Genomic DNA, 21330 nt, shown 5'->3' with positions numbered 1-21330 from the left:
TCAGCTCCAGCCATTGTTCATTATAGGCCTTTGCAACTCAGGAGGAGGGAGCCCTTGGTCCAGAGAAGTGCCTTTTCTTTTGAAAATCAAGTGAAATTCACATAAACTATTAAAAATGATCTTTTCCTTTTTTGTGTTTACATTCTTGAGGAAAATTTAAATACCTGGGTTATTAGTAGTGACTTGGCTCAGCATAGGTGCTGGAAACACCTGCAATGATATCAAAAGAAAAACCCAGGACAGAGAAAGAACCTTGGTCAGCCACCTTCATCTCCTTCAACAGGTAACCATTCAGTGCCATTATACCCTTTCTGATAGTCCTGGGGAGGAGAACAGAAGTCTCCTGAACTCAGGAGGGAAGAGAAAGAAATGGGCTGCAGTCAACCTAACCCAGCAGAAGTCCTTATCTCGTCTGAAGGATCATGTGAGACAGCAGGTCCTGTTCTTTCAAAGGAAGGCAAGGAAAGATTTGGGGGAAAAACACAGCATAAGAGCACAGTGTCTCAGCCACTCAGCTATGACTTTGCCACAGCACTGATTTTGCAGATCTGTGACTCAACGTGCCACCAGATTTTTTTTCATTGCAATACTGGAGATTCAGAGTTCACCTCACTGGACTTTGGTAGACAGAATAGAAATTGCCTGGACCTTTTTTCCATTAAAAAGACAAAACTCCATGCCAAATTCTGTATTTAAGGAACATTATTTAAGTTGTAAATTCTAGCCCTCAAAGGTAAAGAAATACCACATTCAGTTGTCCTATAGCTAAGGCAGTACAATACAGGTGCTTTTACACAGACGTGTTGTTTTTTCCCCAGGATCCCTGCCTCATTCACAGGTTATCTACACAATATGGCTACATTTAGGTGGAAGGAAAACCATAAACTGGGAATTTTATAACTGTAAAGTTCTTCCTTCTGCAATCTTAGTGAAATTCTCTGAATGAATAGGGAACAGGGGGAAGGCAGATATAGGATATTTAACAGTATCAGATGGGAAGGGCTTCAATGTTGCCTTTATCTTTTTTTTAAAAAAAAACCCAAAATCTAAGCTAAAAAGCTGCTCCTCCATCAGCACAGTGCTTCAAAATGTTGACAATGTGCTGGGACATCATTAATTCAGCCCTGACTCAGAGGTACGAATGAAACGCACTGAATCACTGACACGACTTTGTGTGGCACTCGCTCGCGGTGCTGCAGCAGGGGCCCGCTGCACCCCTCCAGCACACGCACGTTGCCGGTGCTCTGCTAAAGCTGCTTAGTTTCTAGTGCTGTTCCCCTAAAGACCATGGCATCTTTCAAGGTTTCAGTTGGATTTTCAGAACAGGACAAACCTTGAAGTTCAGCCACAAACTGTGACACTGGATACTTTGATACGGGATCTTTTGCAAAGGTCACTTTTTATTCTAGAGGTGGGGAGGGAGGCAAGATGAGTTAAGTGGAACAGGTTATCAAATCCTTTTTTTAGGTCATTTCATAATTATTTTTACTACCTGGTTCACCAAAGGCTACAATAATAGCGAACCGGAACAAAGGGAGGAGATGCGGTAAGAGCTTTCCTGTGGTTGCAGTTGCCAGGGAGACAAAGTCCTCCTGTCTCTGCGCATCGTGAAACCTTAGCTGCCTGCGTGAATGCAGCTCTCAGAAAATGTTATATTTTATCCTCCTCAAAAGATAGCAAGGGGAAGGAAGGGGAAAAAAAGAGGGGCAAGAAGGCAGATGCAATAATTATTCCTAAACGGCCTGGGCTGTGCAGCGGCCACCTCTGCCAGGCCCCGGCTCCCTGCTCCCCTTCCCTCACCAGCCCGGGCCCCGTCGCTCCCCGGCAGCGATACCAGGAAAGCCCATCTCAAGGCACAGGGCAGCATCTCGGGAGCAACAGCAGAATTGTCAAAGCAGGCCAAAGCACTTTACCTTCCTCCCTACATTTCGTGTAATTAAGGCCCCAACTGGAAGTTCTCCATCGTTCCTGCTCTTCTGGAGCGAACAGCAAAAAAGGCTCCCAGAGGGGACGCAAGCAAGCTGAGAGCGGCTGAAGGGTGATACAATGGAGAATTTTTAGTGCCTTTCTAAAGAAGAAAATTGTAGTAACCGTCAGATATCTGTAGTCCAGGTCTTACTAAAAAAAAAACCTGATCCTAAAAGTCTCTCTAATTATTGTTTACTAATGATTATTTACAACTCCTTTCCCTGTGGAGCACTATCAGTTAATCATCCTTCACAATAATTTGGCTACCCAGAATGTTAAAGTGTGGCTTGGCAACAGCATAGTACCATCAGCAGCTGATATACGGCTCTGGGGAGGGAGTGGGGATCAACTAATACCACTCCACCTTCCATTCAGCTCCTGCTCTGATACACATGGCACAGTTGATGCCACTGATAGGTTTTATGGGCATAAATAAAAATTACATTAAGATTATTCTGGTCGTTTCTTTTGGGAAGATCCTGGTGGACTGTGCAGGATGAGTATTAATTTCTCCCCAAAGAGCACAAGCTCCTGGAGAGCCTTTTCCTTACCTTTACTGCAAGGGAAGAAAGAGGATGCATTTTCTGGAGGTAAGAACTACATGCCAATTATATGCTAATGATATCCGATCTTAATCCTCTTTGCTTCAGGCTTAGAATTGCTTGTTTGCTTTTCCTGATGCCTGCCAGAAGTAAGAATCAGAGTGAAAACAGGTGATATAGCTCAAGTGAGAGAAGCAAAAGCAAACTTCTGACATAAAAACTCACTCCTCCCACCTCTGTTTTCTCCTCTGTGCCCTAGCTTTTGGCATTTTCATTCATACACGATTTATTTTTTAAACACAAAAGCCTTGCGATAAAAGAAGGGTGAATTTAGCTCAGTGAATAAGAGGTTGTGCCTCCACCAGGTGACCATACCAGCCTCTACTACCTCTGGCATAGAGCAGGGAAGGCTGAAGCTCCCTCTGTCATTCTCCCCTTCCCTTTCCCCTGCTTATCTCTTCCCATTAGTTGCTCCATTGACACTTAGACAACGGACCTGAGCTGTAGGAGCGAACAGTGTATTTATTAATAGCAGTTCTGAGAGTGAAGGGTACCAAGGAGAATCAGAAATGGAGGACAAAGCTTTCCTCAAATGCAGGAGGGAAAAGCATAAGAGACACTGCTTAAATACGTATGTACCAGCGATGCTCACAAAGCAAACCCTGAATAACGGGGTTTATTGGAGGACCACTGAATAAAGGGTTAAGAAGGGTTAAGAACTGGTAAGCAGTTACCCAAGCACGAGGCTCTGCTGGAAGCCCAAAGTTTTGTCAAACTGCCCTGAGGGCACACTTAGCGGGAAGGGAGGGCACACCGGGAAAAATAAGTGCCCTGTACCAGAAGGGGATTGAACAACCTGTGCATCAGTGAGCTGCACAAACACAATGATATTTGAGGAAGTACAACCACACGGAGAAAAGATCACAGTGTCTAACGACAACATATAGCAATACAACAGTAACAAGGATCCTGATCATGTTAGATACTGCCTGTGTGCGCCCAAAAGCTCCAGCAGCGCTACCAGCTTTCAGTCTAATCTGCTGCTGCTGTTTCACCCAAAAAAGCAAACCTGCAGAAGAAAGCAGATAGAGGCATAATCACAGAAATAGCTATTTTCAGAACAAACAGCAGAGGGTGTAGGTGCCACAATATGGTATCACCAAGCAGGCCAGACACCCAAAACCAAACGGGGCTGCAGGCTGCAAACCACTGCAGCCCTGTCCCACCTCCCCAGCTGTGCGGGAGGCTGGTGGGTGTCCAGCTGCCCCGGAGCCTGTCATTTGCGCTCTGGGTGGGCACAGTCCTCCCGCGTGGGGTGCACGTGGCGGAGGCCGCGGAGCTGCTCGCTCGTGCACTTACCTTGTGTGAGGCGGCTGATGCCGGCAGGCAGCGAGGGACGACGGCCTCCTTGTAACCATCTCCCTTCCCCCTTTTCAAAGTGCTGCAGAGTGCTCTCCACTGGACAACTGACCCAACGCATCTACTGGTGCATACTGGGCCACAGAAAAGATTTGGAGATGCTATCAAATACTGTTATTCATTTTTCCTTCAATTATACTTACTCAGCCATATAAAGTGGCAGAAAGTCTCACTCAAGCTTTCCGTCTGCGAAAAGCGTTGTAGATCTCATCATTGGTGCAGCCATTTGCTTCAATATATCAAACAGCAACACTTGTTAGAAGATAAACCTTAAAAGATGTTTCAACTCGTATATAGAAGTCACAGACAAAGAGAACAAATGTGCATTTTACACTGTATTATTTGCTGCTGTGACTAAATTGTAGATTGCTAAGTGTGGAAATGAATCTGAAAAATCATGCCAATGTTTTGCAGCATATGGAAGTGCACTTTTGTGAGACATATGTTTAAATAAATGATGCAACAGGAAAACGAGTCTGCGATCAATTTGTCAGTTGCTTAACACTGAGTTGGAAATCAAACTAGAAAACTGGTACTTCACTTAGGAGGATACTGAATGGATCACATAAAATACCAAAGCCCAATTTTATTGGCATTACTTGCTGCGTGAAGTGCTACTAAATTCGTGATAATGTTTATGGAATAAAAATACTGGGCTAAAAATTTGTTTAAGACAAGGAGGAGGGGAAAGAAAAGAAAATGCACACTAAAAGTATAACACAGAAAATTGCAAGATCAAGCCAAGCTGAACAAAACATGCCTACAGAAGGAGAGAGAGTTGACCAGGTAACATTAGGTCAAGCAAGTGGCACCAAAAAGGAACATCCAGTATAAATTATGAACTTGGCAGAAGTACAAAGAAAATCAGCAGCAGCTTAGGCATTACCTTGAATTATAGCATGCAATTGGGTTATCTTTGCATTTACCCTGATTCCTTCTCTTTTACTATTATTATAACTGCCTATTATTGCAATTTATCAGCATTTTCATATTCTAAATCTCACCAAGGCAGTTCCTTTTATTTTGAATAAATTAGAATCCCTTAACAGCTAATTTGACAAAGTACTTTTCCATCGTGGTAAAAAAAGATTGCTAATTGCTTTAAGTATTGAATTTATTTATTTATTTACTTAGGTAAATGCAAAGATCCTTTGAAACCTCAGGAATAGAAAGTATTTTAGTGCACAGTAGTTTTAGGTCCATTGCTTCAATAACACGTTTTAACTGAAGATGCCAGTGTGTCTTTACTGCCTGTGACTTCTTACTTGTTCTGTGATGCAAAATGGCAGAAACTGCTTCACTGTAGGGGCAGAGATAGTGACCAGTCTGACATTTTAAGCAGGTAACTGTTATTGATCTTGTTTTTATCCTGCACAGGCTATTAAATTACAAGGTACTAAACACACATAAAAGTGCTTATTCATATATGACACAAACAAACAATGGATTATCATTAGAAAACAAGAGACATTTGTACAGCTTGTAATTTTTCTGACAACATGTAATCATTTGCATCCTACAGACAGAAACTCTTCCCCTAAGAAATATCCATCTTAGAGAATATGCACTGTTTCTAAGACAAGCTGTGTCATAGCTAAAAACACAGTGTTTCTCCTAAAATTTGCTTAGAGTTAACCAGAACATAAAAGCTTTTATGTGGGTGTGTCATCCGATGACTCAAAAAAATTCTGCACAACAAACAAATTCCCTGGGGCTGTCTCACGATCAGCTGGCAAAGACAATGTCTTGTGCAACAGGTTTTTAACAAGATCTGTTAACAACTAGGTACAGTTCTGTTTCCAGTGCAACATTATCCCCTGGAAACTTCTGAGTTTCTGAAACACAGTTCTGTAGAAACTATTTATTTCAATGACACTTTATTACTATCCAGGACGGGAGATGCATGCACAGATACCCATAAGGGCGACTGGGAGAGAGAGAGAGAGAGAGAGAGCGCTCTTGCAGCTGAGGCTGGCAAATAGTCTGGTGCTGAGGGTTACAGAAACAGTCTGGCTTTAGGTCTCAATCTTTTCTCTTGGACCCAGTCCATTTTAGAGAAACAAATATTCAGAGAAAGACAGACTGCTTTCTAGTCCAGTGGCTAAAACTCTTTCTAGACATGTGGAAAGCCAAGGCTCACTTCCTTTCTCCAAATCAAATATAATGACTATGTTTATCTCACATATGCTGACCAAATGTCACTACGCTAACAGTCGAGCCGAGTGAACCTTTCATTATTGTGATCCACAAGCAACATGCTCATTTCCATCCAGAACAATTCCACTTCTTCCTCCCATCAGAGTTTTAAAACCTCTTTCCTCTAGGAAACAGAACTCTTCACAGCATCAAATCTACACAGCATCAAAATTAAGACCTCAAGTGACTGCGGTCAATACAAGAACATTTTCCTGGCAAAAAGAAAAACTAAAGGTTACATTTCAGTATAACTGACCAAAATACACACTTTTACTTTTTTCATAGCTTACTATAATTAGTCAAGGAAACAGAAAATGAATACATATGAAAGGCTAACATAATATATGAGCTCAATATTAACATGTCCAGTCTGTCTAGGCAAAACTATTTATAAATATGACACAGCAAGTTGTCAGGATCTTGAAAAGACAAAACAAAACAGAAGAATTAAACCTAACAATAGATGATTTCATGAAATAAATTGTCTACTTATAAAACTGTGGTGTAGCAGGACATTATGCTTTACAAACAAATATAAAGATCAGGTTCCTTCCCTAAACAGCTTATTGTCTGAAGTTAGATTGCTGATTGCTTCAGTAGTCTGTAAATTCTAGTAATAAAATTGAAAAATTTCAGTGTAAGTGATAAAATCTTCCCATAAACTTGTAGGTGTGAATATGACTGTCTCATTTCAGTTATTTAAATCTGAAGTTTTTACTATAAATTTTAAATCGCATTTACCATAATTTTGCCAGTGTTTTTATAGTGTATAGTGTAGAGGTACGTGATAGTTGTAGACTACTTAATCTACATTTTAAACTGGTGAAGAGTTAAGAGAGCCTTAAAACCTATTCAGATTAAATTTATTCTATTAGTAGACAGTAATAAATTGGGACCTAGTCATGGGTCCTCTAGCAGGATAGATTTATTGTTTATGAATCCAATGTAAGAGGCTAAAGTTTAGAAAGAAAAACTTCTTTGAGATAACTGGTATCCTGCTGTTCTGGAATAATCAGGTCAGTTTAGTAAGATTAAAATATTTATTGCAGCATAGCAAAATCTGTGTCCTTCTAATGCTGCATAGTAGTGACCTAAGAAGTATTGTTTCAGCAATCACAACTTACGTCAGTACAGAGTTTTGGAGACTGTCTTAGATGATCGCAGGGATGAATCCCACTTCCAAGAAAATGAAGGATCTGGATTTTAAAGACAGGGTTGTAACCACTTTTGTACAAGAATAGCTCTTCAATCTTCCTTCGTTCTGCTCTGTTCCTAAAAGATCTTGTATTTTTCAGGACAATCAAAATTTCTAATAATAGAGGGAAAGTTAATGCCAAGAGGTATCCTGCATTTTTTCTGAAGAGTGTAAAGAAGAACACCTCATTCTAATCGCTTGTACTGAATAGACCTAAGTTTTGAATAGAGTCCAGACAAAGACCAGCTGAAAACAGACAGAATGAGACAAAGGCCTCTGCTCCTGCCTTTCTTTTCCCTGAGAAAAAGAATAAGCCCAAGGTTGCAGCAAAGAGTTACATTCCTGAGATACTAAAAATTTATTTTGGGAAAAAGCTGGTAAGCAGGTCTTATAATCAGATTTTTCTTTTTGTGTGTGTCTATGACAACAGAAAACCAGAGATCTTCAGAGTTCATGGCCATCCCTGGTGTTCTGCCCAGCTTCACAGGCTGGATTAATTCCATAACCTTTGGAAATGTTTCATATGAGCACGCTGTGTTTTAGGTGAAGGTTCCTTTTCATAGATGTTGCCATGGAAGCTTCTTAGTAACTGTATGCTCTGATAAGCCTTTACTGTGCAATTACCAACTGGCAGTCTGGCTCAAAAAGCCTATAGTTCTTCAGCTCTGTGATTAATCTGAAGACTTGTTGGTGTGTTTCAGCTGACGCTACTGTTGTGTCTGTGGTTTGCCTTGACTTACTAGCCCTCCATCAAATTGCCAGTTTTCCTGGATCACCCATTATCCTTGCAATTCCTAGTCTGTAGTTACCAGTTTACGACCATGGGCTAGTATGTTATTTCAAGCAACTATATCTAACAGAAGAAATCATAAAGAATTCAATAAAAGTTTAATGACAAATTGTGATAACTCCAGTTAAGCTTTTATTTTTGTTTAGAGAACAATCATTTTTACACACCTAAGGTAATATGATAAGCAGGCGAAATAGCAGATTTTATCCATATAAGCTGAGCTTTTTACAGAGACCCTCTAAGGGAGGATCCAGATTCAACATTTTTCAACCTATGTAACATAAATACACAGAGTTCGTTCTTGCCCTGTGTGATTTCCTCAAGATGCTCAATCACAATACAGTGAGAGGATTTGGAGGGCACACTCCAGATATAACTAAAACAATTTTCATCGTAATTATGTGTTCATGTAAATAGAAGCTTTTGAAATCCCCCAGCTCTTCTCTCTCTCTCTCTCTCTCTCTCTTTTTTTTTTTTTTTTTTTTTTTTTTTTTTTACTGGAGATGATTAAATAAATTCTGCAGGCAAAATTTGCTGAACAAGTCAGAAGTAGAGGAAGAAGGGGAATGCCATAATCCTGGTGATGGGTACTTTCTTCACTTTGTGCTTTCTGATTAATTCTAACACAGTGTTTTACAGACTGCTTAAGCACCACAATACTCCTGTGAGGCAGTTACGGTAAAAAGACTCATCATACTGTGCTTCCAGAGCTGCAGAGGTATGGCCAGAGGCAGACTGTAGAAGTGCCTTCTTTTCTCTCTACCTATTCTGTCCTTTGCCTAACCACGTGTCTGGCCTTTCTGCAAGAATTTCTGTCATTTCTTTTCCTAAAGCTGTGTTTCTTTGTGTTGACATCTCTGGTTAATTATGCATCAGACCTGAGAACCCTTTGTGAGTCAAACAGTCCATTTCTACCAAAAACCTACCAACCTGTATCCACCTCTACCCACTAGAGGTTGGTAGGACTTTGTCCAAGAGTATGAATTACCCATATTACTAAGGCTTCACAAGATAGGCCTTTTTAGATAGTGGGTTATTTTTCTCCGATTTCACATCAATACTAGGGATAGGAAATAAAAGCATGCCTAACACCATACCCTGTGGAAACTTTTATCCTTATTGTCCTTTTATCAGCGCCACCTATCCTGACCTATCCTCTTATCCACACTACCTGCATATTCAGGAAATTAATAGCTTTCATATTCTGAATATGGCTTTATTCTGCATGGAAGCATGAAAGGGATTATATAAGCAATCTATTTACTCAAGATTGATGGAAATTTTTCTGTTATAAAAACCATGACCTATTGGTGCTGTACCTTCATGACAAAAATAATTATTGATTCATTTGGATGACAATAATTTCAGATACTGAGCAACAGCCATAGTAGTAGCTGACTAATACCTCAACTTGCAGTCTTCCACAAATAAAAATATATACTTAATACATATAATACATATATATAATACTTTATATATATATAATTAATAATTAATACTTACATTGCTACTGTCCCTTGAAAGTTATGTCTGCTTAATTACAACTATAAAAAAGGAAATATGCCATTTGCTTTTCTAGTTTTTTTTCACTTCCTACAAGATAAATGAATTACACATGATCATATCAAACCTACATTTCTGAAAAACAACATCTTGGAGGTTTAGAAAGGATCTCTTAGGAAGTATGAATTCATACACAAGAGACAGCGAGTCATCACAGTGTTTTAGCTTTATGATCTTTTCAGTACAACCAAGAAATAAGAAAGGATGACACATTTAATTTTCACATTGATACAGATATAAAGTACAGCTACCGAATTATACTTCACTCCTCTTTGGGAGGCTTCAAATTTGGGCACTTTAAAATTCTATCAGTTTTAAAAACAAAATAAACAAATGGCTCAAAGTCCTTTCCTCACTGTTAAGTAATGGGATCCATAGCTGACCTTCTGCAGTAGAAGATGCACATATTTTTGCTCCTAAAATAATATAGGTAAACATATCCTTCTTTCTTTGACCATCTTTCCAAACTGCACTGGTATCAGTCCCCTCCTGTCTTCATTTAATCAAAGCTTTTCTTTGGGGTTTCTTCATTTTACACTCAGCAAAATAGAAATACACCCTTTTCAATAAATTGTGCCACAACTGAATTCAGAACACAGAACTATCTGATCTCATGACCATGAGATCCATAACTTAGTTTCTACTGTATACCTGCTTGCCTTTTGAATTATGCACATAAATATGTAGTAGATACAATATGGGATAAGGTAGCAAAATAGCTTCCTAGGTTCAAATGTGGAATGTATGTCTTCCGGAATAGCAAATTCATCTTAAATTTATGAGCTTAGCAACTTTTCCTCAATAGAAAATTATTTTATAAATACCCCATACATTTCATTTATGCAGCATATATACATATGTATATACATATATATGCATAAAAATCACTGATAAGCAAAATTAAATGTCTTCAGAGGGCTTTAAATGGTTTTACCGATACCTCTTCCCGTAAAGTCAGATTGTCAGTAGTAAAAGATTGTCAGACTCACAAAAACAGTTGCTGCCTGGACAGCAAGAAGAACACTTCCAGAGTGAATGATATTTTAAAATGGTATTTAATCTACCTTGTCACAAATATGCTTCCACTGAAAAATGTGGTAATGATCCCACTGACTTTGATGGATATGACTAGTTGGCAAAAATAAACTAATGGCTAATTACCAAATTCAGCAAAACAAGCACAAGTTTATGTCCGCATCTGCCTCACTCAAAAAAAAAAAGGCATCGGCAATGATTTGTGGGGGGGGAAGAACGAGTGACCTCCCTCTGCAATGGGCAGAGCATTAGAAAGTGTCCCTGTTTCCCTACCCACCCTCCACCCCACTGCCAAGGAGGGCTATTCCCAAATGATTTTAAAAATAGCCTTTAAAAAGTGCTTTGAGGGGGCTTGTCAGGCTTTGGGAAGTAAAATTTCCATCGAGTCTAAGACTGTCCTCAGAGTCACACTAAGCGCAGTTCAGGTCTCACCTTTGACCCAACGCAGCAATCTCAGGTCATCAGTTCTTGCCGCTGGTGCCAAGGCAGCGAAGAGGAAGAGGAAGAGTAGCACAGACAGAAAGGAAGGGAACCAGCAGACTGGGGAGACTGGACAGAGAAAGAGACAGAGGCTGACAAAAGCAGCTGGCCATTTGCCAGCTCCCTTTACTTAAGAACATGAATTAATAACTATGTAGCAACTACAAGGGAAAAAAGTGATTTTTAAGGATTATCTCTATAGAGAGATTACAGTCTAGGAAAATAGACTGTGATTCATTTTAAGCTTTTTTTAAGACATAGTAAAGATTATAGTTATGATCATTTAAGTATTTTTTCATACGCGTTCAACTTTAGCATTTCCTTCCCAGTATATCCTTATCTTCAGTAGCTACTGAGCACACAAATAATTGAATAATAGTTAAAAATGCAAACATTCGCATGTCATCTCCCCATCTCTTCCAAAATTCAGGCATAGGACAGTAACTTTCAGAAGCCTCAGTTTGCCAATATTATATTATGTATAATATTCTAACTAGTTTATACATGTTCTAGAGATGACATCTTCCCAATCTAGAGAAAAAAATGCTGAGCAACATGTTGTGATTAAAGTTAATCAACATGTTATTCCCAGAGAGGTCTATCACAGACTTTGAGACAGTAATGGATTGGCAAAAATGCACTGTTCCAAGTGGATAAATGATGCACTGACATTTGGAAAACACAAATTTATTGCACAACTTATCGTAGAGTACATCTTTAGAGTGTACTTACTTTGGAAGGAATTGGGCATACATCCTATTTGTCTGTTTCTACCTTCCTGATGTAAGTAATAAAACAGGGCACTGTGCCCCTGAAAATTAATTCAACATTTAAGAACTCACTGCTTAAAACAAAATAACTTGTCCTAGCAGTACTGGAGCAATTCCTGTCCTGTTTCCAACCTCCTTCTTTAGCCTCTCCCTCAGATGAGGCTCCTAAAGTGGGCTCTCTTCTCTATCCAGTCACCTCATTTCACCACATTTCCCTGGGTTGAAAAGTCATTAGGAGAGACAGACAGACAGATACAGGTACAGAATGACATTTAGTTTTGTTCTTTTTTTAACCTAAAAATGAGTAGTGTAATTTGATACTCTCCTAATTGTAAGCATTCTGTAAGTAGGACAATATGTCACTACTTATCAAGACATGCACTGAAAATTAACCAATTTCCAGCTGATTGGAGGTTAGAATATACATTAGATAACATTATGAAAATGGTGTTGTTTTACCCTCTGGTTCCAATGTAGGGGAACTTTTATGAGTACATGCTTGTCCCACAGAGGCTAAAGACACAGCAATTTCCCATTTCAAGGTGAAGACAATTAAAAAAAAATCCTACCTCTAAGGAAAGGTCACTTAAAAAGGGAGTATGATGTCGATTGTGTTCAGTTCAGTAACTTTTTTCTTATACTTGCCTGTTTGTTTAAACTCTAAGTAATCAACTTCATGTTATTTTTTAAATATAAGTTAGCACCTAGGTTTTTTCAGTACTACCTAATTAATTTAGCATCCTTTATCATATAGATATGTTTATCATACACTATTTTTAGCAAATTTCTGAGAGACTTACAAAAGATACTCTACATAAAATAATATATAATAAACACATTATTTCTATACTTAATTTGTCTGGCAAATTCAGTTCCAAGATCAGTAGGAAACAGGAAACAAGGACTTGAAGACGAGAAATAATTTTGGCAAAAGTAGTTTACTATTTTTTCTTTATCAAGCACTGCTAAAACTGTAATCAGTAACAGAATAGATTCATAAGAGAATTTGTACTGAAAATACTGTTGAAAATGAATATAGGCTGAAAATTTCTTGGAAAAAGCACATCTCAAAGCAGGCAGAAGTCTCAGGACTTTCTTTAATTACAGGGGAAAGGGAATAATCCTCAAGAATGATGGCAGACTTGCACTGAAATTATTCTTTGTAAAGGGTAAAGTATGCAAAAGAAAATGAGAAAATAAATCTTATGAAACATTTTGGAAGGTAAACTGTAATGAGAGACCCTGGTCCTTAGCAGAAGCTGTGCAGTAAAGCAAAAGCAAAAAGAAACTGCTAACATCATTTCAGGGTATTTCTGATTCTTGAATCAGGCATATCTAATCCTGAGGCAATTAATTTACTCCTCAAACAGATGACCACAGAGCCTTAAAAGGGCTGACATCTGTATGAGGTGCTGCCACCACGGGCTTCTAGAGAGCTGGAGTCTGCCAGAGACATCATTTTTCCATGACCAGTGCTGGGCAGAGTCCTGCCTGCTCCTCCACATGCAGGGCAGGAGCCTGATATATGAGGCCTTGAAGCAGGTCTGGGATTCCCATTAAACTAGCAGGGGACTCCTAGAATCAGCCACAATAGTTTGCAGATAGCTCTGACATGTGGAAATAGTGCTGCCCTAAAGAGGCTAAAATAAAGCTTACAGAGTTCTTAAATTTAGCTGCCTTTATGCTTGGCAGCTTTTGTATCGTGGCCCTTATTATTGGAACAGAAGCCAATCAAAGAAGATAAAAAATGGCTGTTTCTACCCAGTTACTTCTTTTGCTGCTTTTAGTGGAAAGAGACAAGTTAAAGAAGGCTGCATAAACGACAAGAGCATTCCTTCTCTCTAACCCAGCTTTCAGCTATGTTAATTCCACCTAGTATGAATTGATCACATCTCTTTTTTGTTAAGGTATCCCTAATATTTTAGATCTCTCATCTGACATTTATGTACAATGAAGTTCCAAAAATACTTTGTGGCAGTATTTCTTCTAAATTGTAAATTTTAAATTAAAAGAGAAATGTAATAAGGAGCATTTAACATCCATATCTATCTGCTGTTGTTAACACAGACAGGAAGGAAAACTCGTTATCTCCTGGTAGGTATTTCTATACTGCATAGAGGCACAAAGTCACTTAGTGTCCTAACACAGAGAAATTAAATAATTCACTAACCACAGTTCCAAATGAGACTCAAATTCCTAGGCCTGTCTCCTATTAAGCAGGAGTGGCACAGGTGACTCATGGTAGGAAGTCACTCACAATCATACCCAGTTTTGAGACTCCACAGCAAAGAGAACCACTGCACTGACAAGTGCATCCAACTCGCAGGAGCATTTTGAGCATCTTTGGGTTGATGTTCCATAGCCATCAAGTAACTCGTCCTTGTCATCAGCATGTTTAGCACAACCCACAGCGAAGATCCTTTATGCTCAGCTGTCTACTAATACCGAAGTGTAGTCTATGCCTACTGCAGATTGCTTATGCACTAAGAAGACCAGGCAGACCCCCTCTAGGGCTGGGACTCGCATTCAGCCCACTGAGTATTCACTGTCTGCTCAAAGCTGGTCTTCCCGTTTCCTCTCCAGGTGGTGAGAGACACTGACCACGACTGGTATAGACACTGACCACAGCTGGGCTGACCCAGTGCTGAAGATGGCTACCAGATCAGAAAGTCATAGATTATTTTTCTTAAATCTAAAATAATGAGTAAATGAAATAATCGTGCATTCTGGAGGGAAATTCCATCTAAGAGTTAAATCAGGTTAAAGAAAAGCCTGAATCATATTCATGACAATAAAAAGAAAAACTGACATTAACTTCTCTAAAACATTGCTAAACCCAAAGGTATACTAAACTGTTCTCCAGTGAATGCTTGACTTAGCCATATTGCTTTAGCTAGAAAGTCAATAAAATGCTTTGTAAGTTTTGGGTTTTCTGTAAGGTCATGATGAATAGATATTCTATGGCCACTGTAAATAGGCTAGTGCTTTATTCCTTTCTTCCTTTAGCATTTTAATAGTCAGGTTTAATAATGCACCATGTGCCATTTGATTAGACGACAAGCACTGCATGGCTGCAAACTCTGCTAGTGTTATTCCCTATCCTGGTATTTAGGTTATTTTTAAATGTGGAGAGAAAATTCTAGAGAACTGAAAAAACTTCCCCCCGGAGAAATTCACATTAGTTCAGTACATGTTAGACTCTGGTGTTACATACAAAAAGTTCAGAGCCTATTCCCTGCTCTGAGAAGATTATAGTCTTACAGGGTATGAAAAAATCATTGGAAATTCACAGAGAGCTATCTTTTCCATTCTCCAGCTGGATTACATTCTGTCTGTAGGGAATGAAGCAAGGTCTCCTGATGGTAAAAGCTGGCTGTGATTACTATGTTAAATTCCATTCTTCTAAATTTCATTCTATGCTTCTTTATTTTACTGCATGGAATTTTTCTATCTTTTTATTTTCCCTGAAAATTCATCTTTAAAACAAATTTTACATTGAAATTGCAGTTACATTTTACTTCTCTGGCATCTCAATACATATCCACACTTGAATTTAACAGAGTTTTAAACCAAGATTATTTTTGTTCCTGGAGGATAAAAAATATACGATATCCATGCACAGTTACTTCCCTTCCTTTCTTTTGGAGTACTCCACACTTCATAGGGTATCACAAAAGTGGCATCACTGATTTTCATGTTTACTGTGCCTCAGCAGAGTCTATATTCAATTTTGAAATAAAAAAACAGTTTTCTAACCATCTGCACCTTGGAGACTCCACACAGACTAGAAGACTAGGAGAATTCTTGATTTTTTTTCTCCATTATAATCAGGAATAAACATTCTGTAGACCAAGTCTTCCCCTTGGTGACATTTCAGCAATCCCAATGTCTTTACCGTATGCTTTTGGAGACATCTCTAACACCATCACACTTTGTACGGTGAGATTCATCAGCTCATCACCTCCTTCATCAGAGGGTTCATATCATGTTAGCTAACATATTTCTTCAGTGTGACACTCACTCTTCCTTTGCTTGAATAAGAACAGCCATGTTTCTAAGTGCTTCAAAAAGTGCTCCAAAACATGATGAAAACGTTACTACATTTGATCAATGTTTACCATAGGAATCCCTGGGTTTTCTAGCATGATGAATTTCTGAAGACTATAAAACAGCTAATTTCCACACACCTGCCATTATCTAGGGTAAGGGCAAGGCAGTTTTTCACTTTCTTTAATAAAATGTTTTAATTAACAGAATTTTTATTCCTTGTAGGTAGGCCTGGAGGTGAAACCCTGGCTCCACTGAAGTCACAGGACTGCATCCAAAATTGTCAACCGTAGCCTGTTGCATCTGTCCGTGTCAGGCTATAAAGAATACAAGTCTCTGAGGAAATTAGGCTGCAGTTTTTCAAGCAGCTACAAAAGCTTCAGGGGAATGTTCTTTGGTGACACTCTATATAAATGTTTTCCCCTTAATAGAACACATCTGTGCTTTTTAACCTTGTAAACAGGATGCCTGTGGTACCAAAAGACCTCACACTGCTCTTTAACATTCAGTTAGTTCTCCAGTAAGACTTGGGATGACAACATTTTGTGCCTATACTGAAAAAAAAAAATGATGGATGGGTTTAAACACAAGCACTGTAAAATCTTAACCATCACTGGGTCTGTAATGACAGCAGGCGAGTTGACCACCTGCTCTTAGTGTGCTGAAGCCTTCAGGGTCCAGATCAACTTTTCCCCTGGTGTATACAGCAAGACCAACAAGAACAACAACCTTTTTTCTCTGGTGATTGGCTTTTTTTTTTTTTTAACTTTATCACCAGTAATACCAGCTATCATCTTAAAATTCAGAATTCCTGCCAACTAAAATTTCTGGGGGTAAGTTGGTCCAGTAGGACAATACATATTGATATCACTGTTGTTATCACTGCACAAACACTTCCAAAACTGCTCAGCCAGTTTTGTTCATATTTGGCATGCTCTTGAGATCTCACTGGGACTCAAAAATCAAGTTCGGATTGTCTAAAAATTTCCAGTTTGCATCTTATCCAAAACAAACATAATTTCAATTAAAAAGAATGCTGAATAAATATTTGTCACAGAAACTTGCCACATTTATTCAATGCAAACACTGAAAAAGAAAGTAGTAAAACATGATAGATGTCATGCATCTTGTAATACCCACATATATTTGCAATGAATACAAAGAAATAAGTATTTCATCTCAAGGATCCTTAATTCTGACCTAAGCTTTAAAAACATATTTTAGTAGCATTTTTAAACTTGATTCTGGTATCAAAATGTTCTTTCAAATATTACAGATATACAGATAAACAGAAACTATTGTTAGCAAATATTTATTAATACACAAAATTTTTGATAAATTTGAGTTGAACAAGTCTCACATAACTGCTTATGAAAATATATTGACTTGTGCTAAATCATGTATATATATGTACAGGTATAAACATATACATATATGCACATAACTATGTAGACACACAACTACAAAAGCTAATTTACTTTTTTGAAACTGCTGCGTTTATGTCCAGTAACTCTTTCAGATTACTGAGGAAACCGTATTTATCTTGAATTCACATGACTGCAATTTATTTATTTAAAGGTAGCATTTTCAGTTTGGGGAACTCCCCAGGCTGGGCACAGAAGCGACAGAAAAGGCAGAGTGAAAGATATTTGATTCTGACTCGGTTTTATCTGCACAGCTCTTTCTCTTGTGCATATGCATCACCATGGAGATTTTAAAGGAAAAGAATTGTTTTATGACCTTCAGGCTTTCTGCTTCATGCAGAGAACATATTCAGCAGAGAGGTATAGTGGAAAGATCACTACAGCTTTATCTGCCATGGTTAGTGTGAGAACCAGAGGGCGCAAGCCAGCATCCAGAGCACCCCGCTGCCTTCTCTGCAGCTGTAGGATGCTGCGGGAGTTTGGGTTCCAGCTTAATCTCAGACTCAACTTTCTTTGTGACCTTGAACAAGTCCTGCTGGGTATCATCTTTGTTGAGGGGAAGGTGGCAATATTCCTCGATCTCACAATGACAAGTTAAAGCTGAATTTAACGGCATCTCACTTACGATAGACTGAAAAGTTGCAAAAAGAAAATAAAGTCTGAATTCAACACTGAGTGAAGATAAGAAGCTGTAGGGGCTGTGTGGCAACATCTCTCTCCACTCTGAGTTTGGGGCTATGCAAAGATGTACAAAGACTGCAGCTCTCATAGCAGATTCTCTTTGATTTACCACCTATTGCAACTACCTATCTTCCCAGCTGGAAAGAAAGGTGAAAGAATCACAGTTATATTCATCATCCATTTATCGTCTGCTCGCTTCTGAGCCTGCTCAAATCGAGAAGCCCTTACTTCAGAGTCAGGCCAAAATTGTATTTATTTTCTAATTTTTAGTCTGTTCTTCCCTCCTCCCTCCACTGGTTCTTAAATGATGTTGAAGCCTGGTGTCTCATAGGCTTTCTTGTATCTTTTCAATTCTATTTGAATATTGGTTCAAAGGAAGTCATTGCTATGAACACATCAAAACTTTTAGGAACATCGGATTGCAACACATACATGAAAAAATGTGATAAAAAAGAAACTGAGGATTCACAAAATGCTGTGGAGCCCTTGGAAGAAAGTGCTGAAGAATCATCTCTATATTTTATAGCAAAGATAGAACTAGTCATGAATTCTTTTGCAAAGTATTTGCTCCACTATATTAAACATTTGCTAAAGGCAATATTTGCCATTTCACTGCATAACACTGTATCATTCACTTTTAGTACCAGCTGAATGACATGATGCTTTTCAAAACCTACTGTGAAGGCAGTAAATCAGTCTAGTGGTTGGAACAGATAAAATTCATTATTCAAGCAAAGGTATTATTGACAATATATCAAAAAAGTCAAATGAGCAGATTAAAAACTTGAGGTATGAATTAAATATATCAGGTGATCTTTATGAGAGTGACTACATTTCACACAGACAACAGATTTGTATGTTTTCTGTTAACAGATTTGGGCATATTTTTTGCACTTGCTGTTTGAAGAAGAGCAAAATATGTTTGGAGAGAGACAGATGAGCAAGAAGATAACAAGCAATGTGAAATTGTGCATTTTGTAATATTAGAGGTAAATGTTGACCGAGAGAATTATATTAGAAAGAATAAGCATAATTTTTAATCTTCGTGAGTGGCCAAAAAATTTCAGGCTGAAGAAGTCACCCATTTACTGGCATGTGTGGAAGCACCAGTGTTTATAGTAAAATTCCTTCACTAAGGACTCTCTACTGTTCTCCAGAAGGAATGACAAGGGAATCCATGTGCAACACTACTGCTCATTTTCAGCTTCAGGTTGGAAATTCAGACCAGCCAATGTCTCTAGGGCTTGGCAGAGCCAGGGAGACTCTTGTCTGACAGTGAATAACCACATTTCTGTTGACTGCAGTAGGAGTTTGGTTATCCCAATGTGACAAACAGTAAGATTTTTCCTTACCCAGGTTTGTTGCCAGATAACCTGCACTTTTCAGATGACACGGAAAGAGTAAAATCAAGTTAAACAGTCTTGGTTTTTCACATGAAACTATTAAATTTTGTCGGGCCCTATTAGTGTCCATGTCTCTGAAACAATATAATAACCATCCAGACAAAAAAAAGAGAGAATCATGACCAATAATCTATGGGATGCCCATACAGGGAATCAACAATCATAAAACAACACTATATGTATATAGTGTTCTGTATAGTCTGTTTTATTTCTATATCTCAGAAACAGAATAGAAATAAATCTTAGTCTGGACCCTGTGTGATAGCAGGGCTACTTCTACTGTTGGTCTTTTAGGCTTTAAATGACCAGAATTCCACAACAAATGAAAGGAAAGAGGAAAAGAAAATAGCTATGGTTACGTCTGCAGTTGTCCATAAAGTACAAGAGCTGAGCCAACAACAGTGCTACAAGAATAATACTTACCTTTGCCGAAAGGAATCCATCACAGGGGATGTCAGATCATTAGTTTAAGACATCAGTGGCTCTTTCAGTCAATTACTGTTGAAACACATGAATGCCCCCTTATTTCACAAGACAGGAGTAGATAGCTTTCTGCTCACAATACACACAGTAAGCACTGCACAGAGATGGTACACATGCTCCTGTAGTAGCATATACACTGCATTTTATAACTTTTTTAAACTTTATAAAGATAATTTAGATAATCTAAGCTCCTGAATATCAGTGGTTATTAGATATCACCAAACATTCCAGTCCTCCAAAACAATTAACACACAGCACAGCTGGAGAGTGTACCGTTGTCAGTGCCCAGGCCTCCTCCTTCAGTGGCGCCATGATCCTAGCAGTCCCCAAGCTGCAAAAGAGAGCACAATCCCCTTTAAAGGTCCCTGTTAGCCTGCCCTAGGGAGAAAAATCCTTCTCAAATCCATACCTGGATACTGGGCAAAACCAGACAAAGTGAGCATCTTCACGCAAACACACCTTCATTTCCTGCTAAAACATAAGCACAGCCAAATTGGTGCTTTAAACCTAAGAGTTTCTGATCATATTTGGAAAAAATTTGTACAAAGTTGAAGTCTTATTCCAAATTCCCTGTCCCAAGTCATTTCTTCAGCCCTACTGTGTAGCACTAGAACTGATCTCAGCTGCAAAACTGAACTGGTGTTGTGGTGTTGTAAGCTGGAAGACACCCTCAGAAGAGAATGGTATATCCCTTCCCTCAGTGTTACCCTTGCTAAATAACTTTTTATGTCCGACCACATCAAACGAGCTGCTCTGTTGCTACCACCATGATGACAAAATTCTGCAGCTCCTAATTTGCATTCATTTATTTCAGTACTTTTCTACTCAAGTTACTGCTCTTCACTGCTCTTTACCGTAGCACAGACATTTAGTTTGAGCAACCAGCCCTTTATCTGCAGAAGATAAACAGGCCATAGTCCATCCATCTAATACAGCTCTTGATGCAGGATAGTTCTCTTCTTTCCCTACTCTGATTTTAGGAGCCTGAACAATGCAATTTCCACCATATGCAGCTCTCTTGTTGTCCAGGATGCATTCTTTTTAGTAAATAGTAGACTACCATTCTTACTTACATCCACATACAACGGTGAAACCAATAGATTATTGTCCTAGCGCTACTCCATATCTTTCCTTGGTACTTGGAGAGGTTTCCTCTCACAGAACCTGCTCTCCAGTGTAAAATGATTCCAAGGGTCAGATTAATCAGCCCAGCAACTCTGACCCTGTTCCTGTTCCCCGGAAATGCCACTTCTTTGGAAACATAATACCAGATAGCTGCTTTTCGCCCAGTAACTCCAGGTTGCTAAGACCCAGGAGAAAACTTCTTTAAAGCT

Source organism: Dromaius novaehollandiae, chromosome 2, assembly GCF_036370855.1.
Source record: "Dromaius novaehollandiae isolate bDroNov1 chromosome 2, bDroNov1.hap1, whole genome shotgun sequence".
NCBI lineage: Eukaryota > Metazoa > Chordata > Aves > Casuariiformes > Dromaiidae > Dromaius > Dromaius novaehollandiae.
This window is presented reverse-complemented; position numbering follows the sequence as displayed.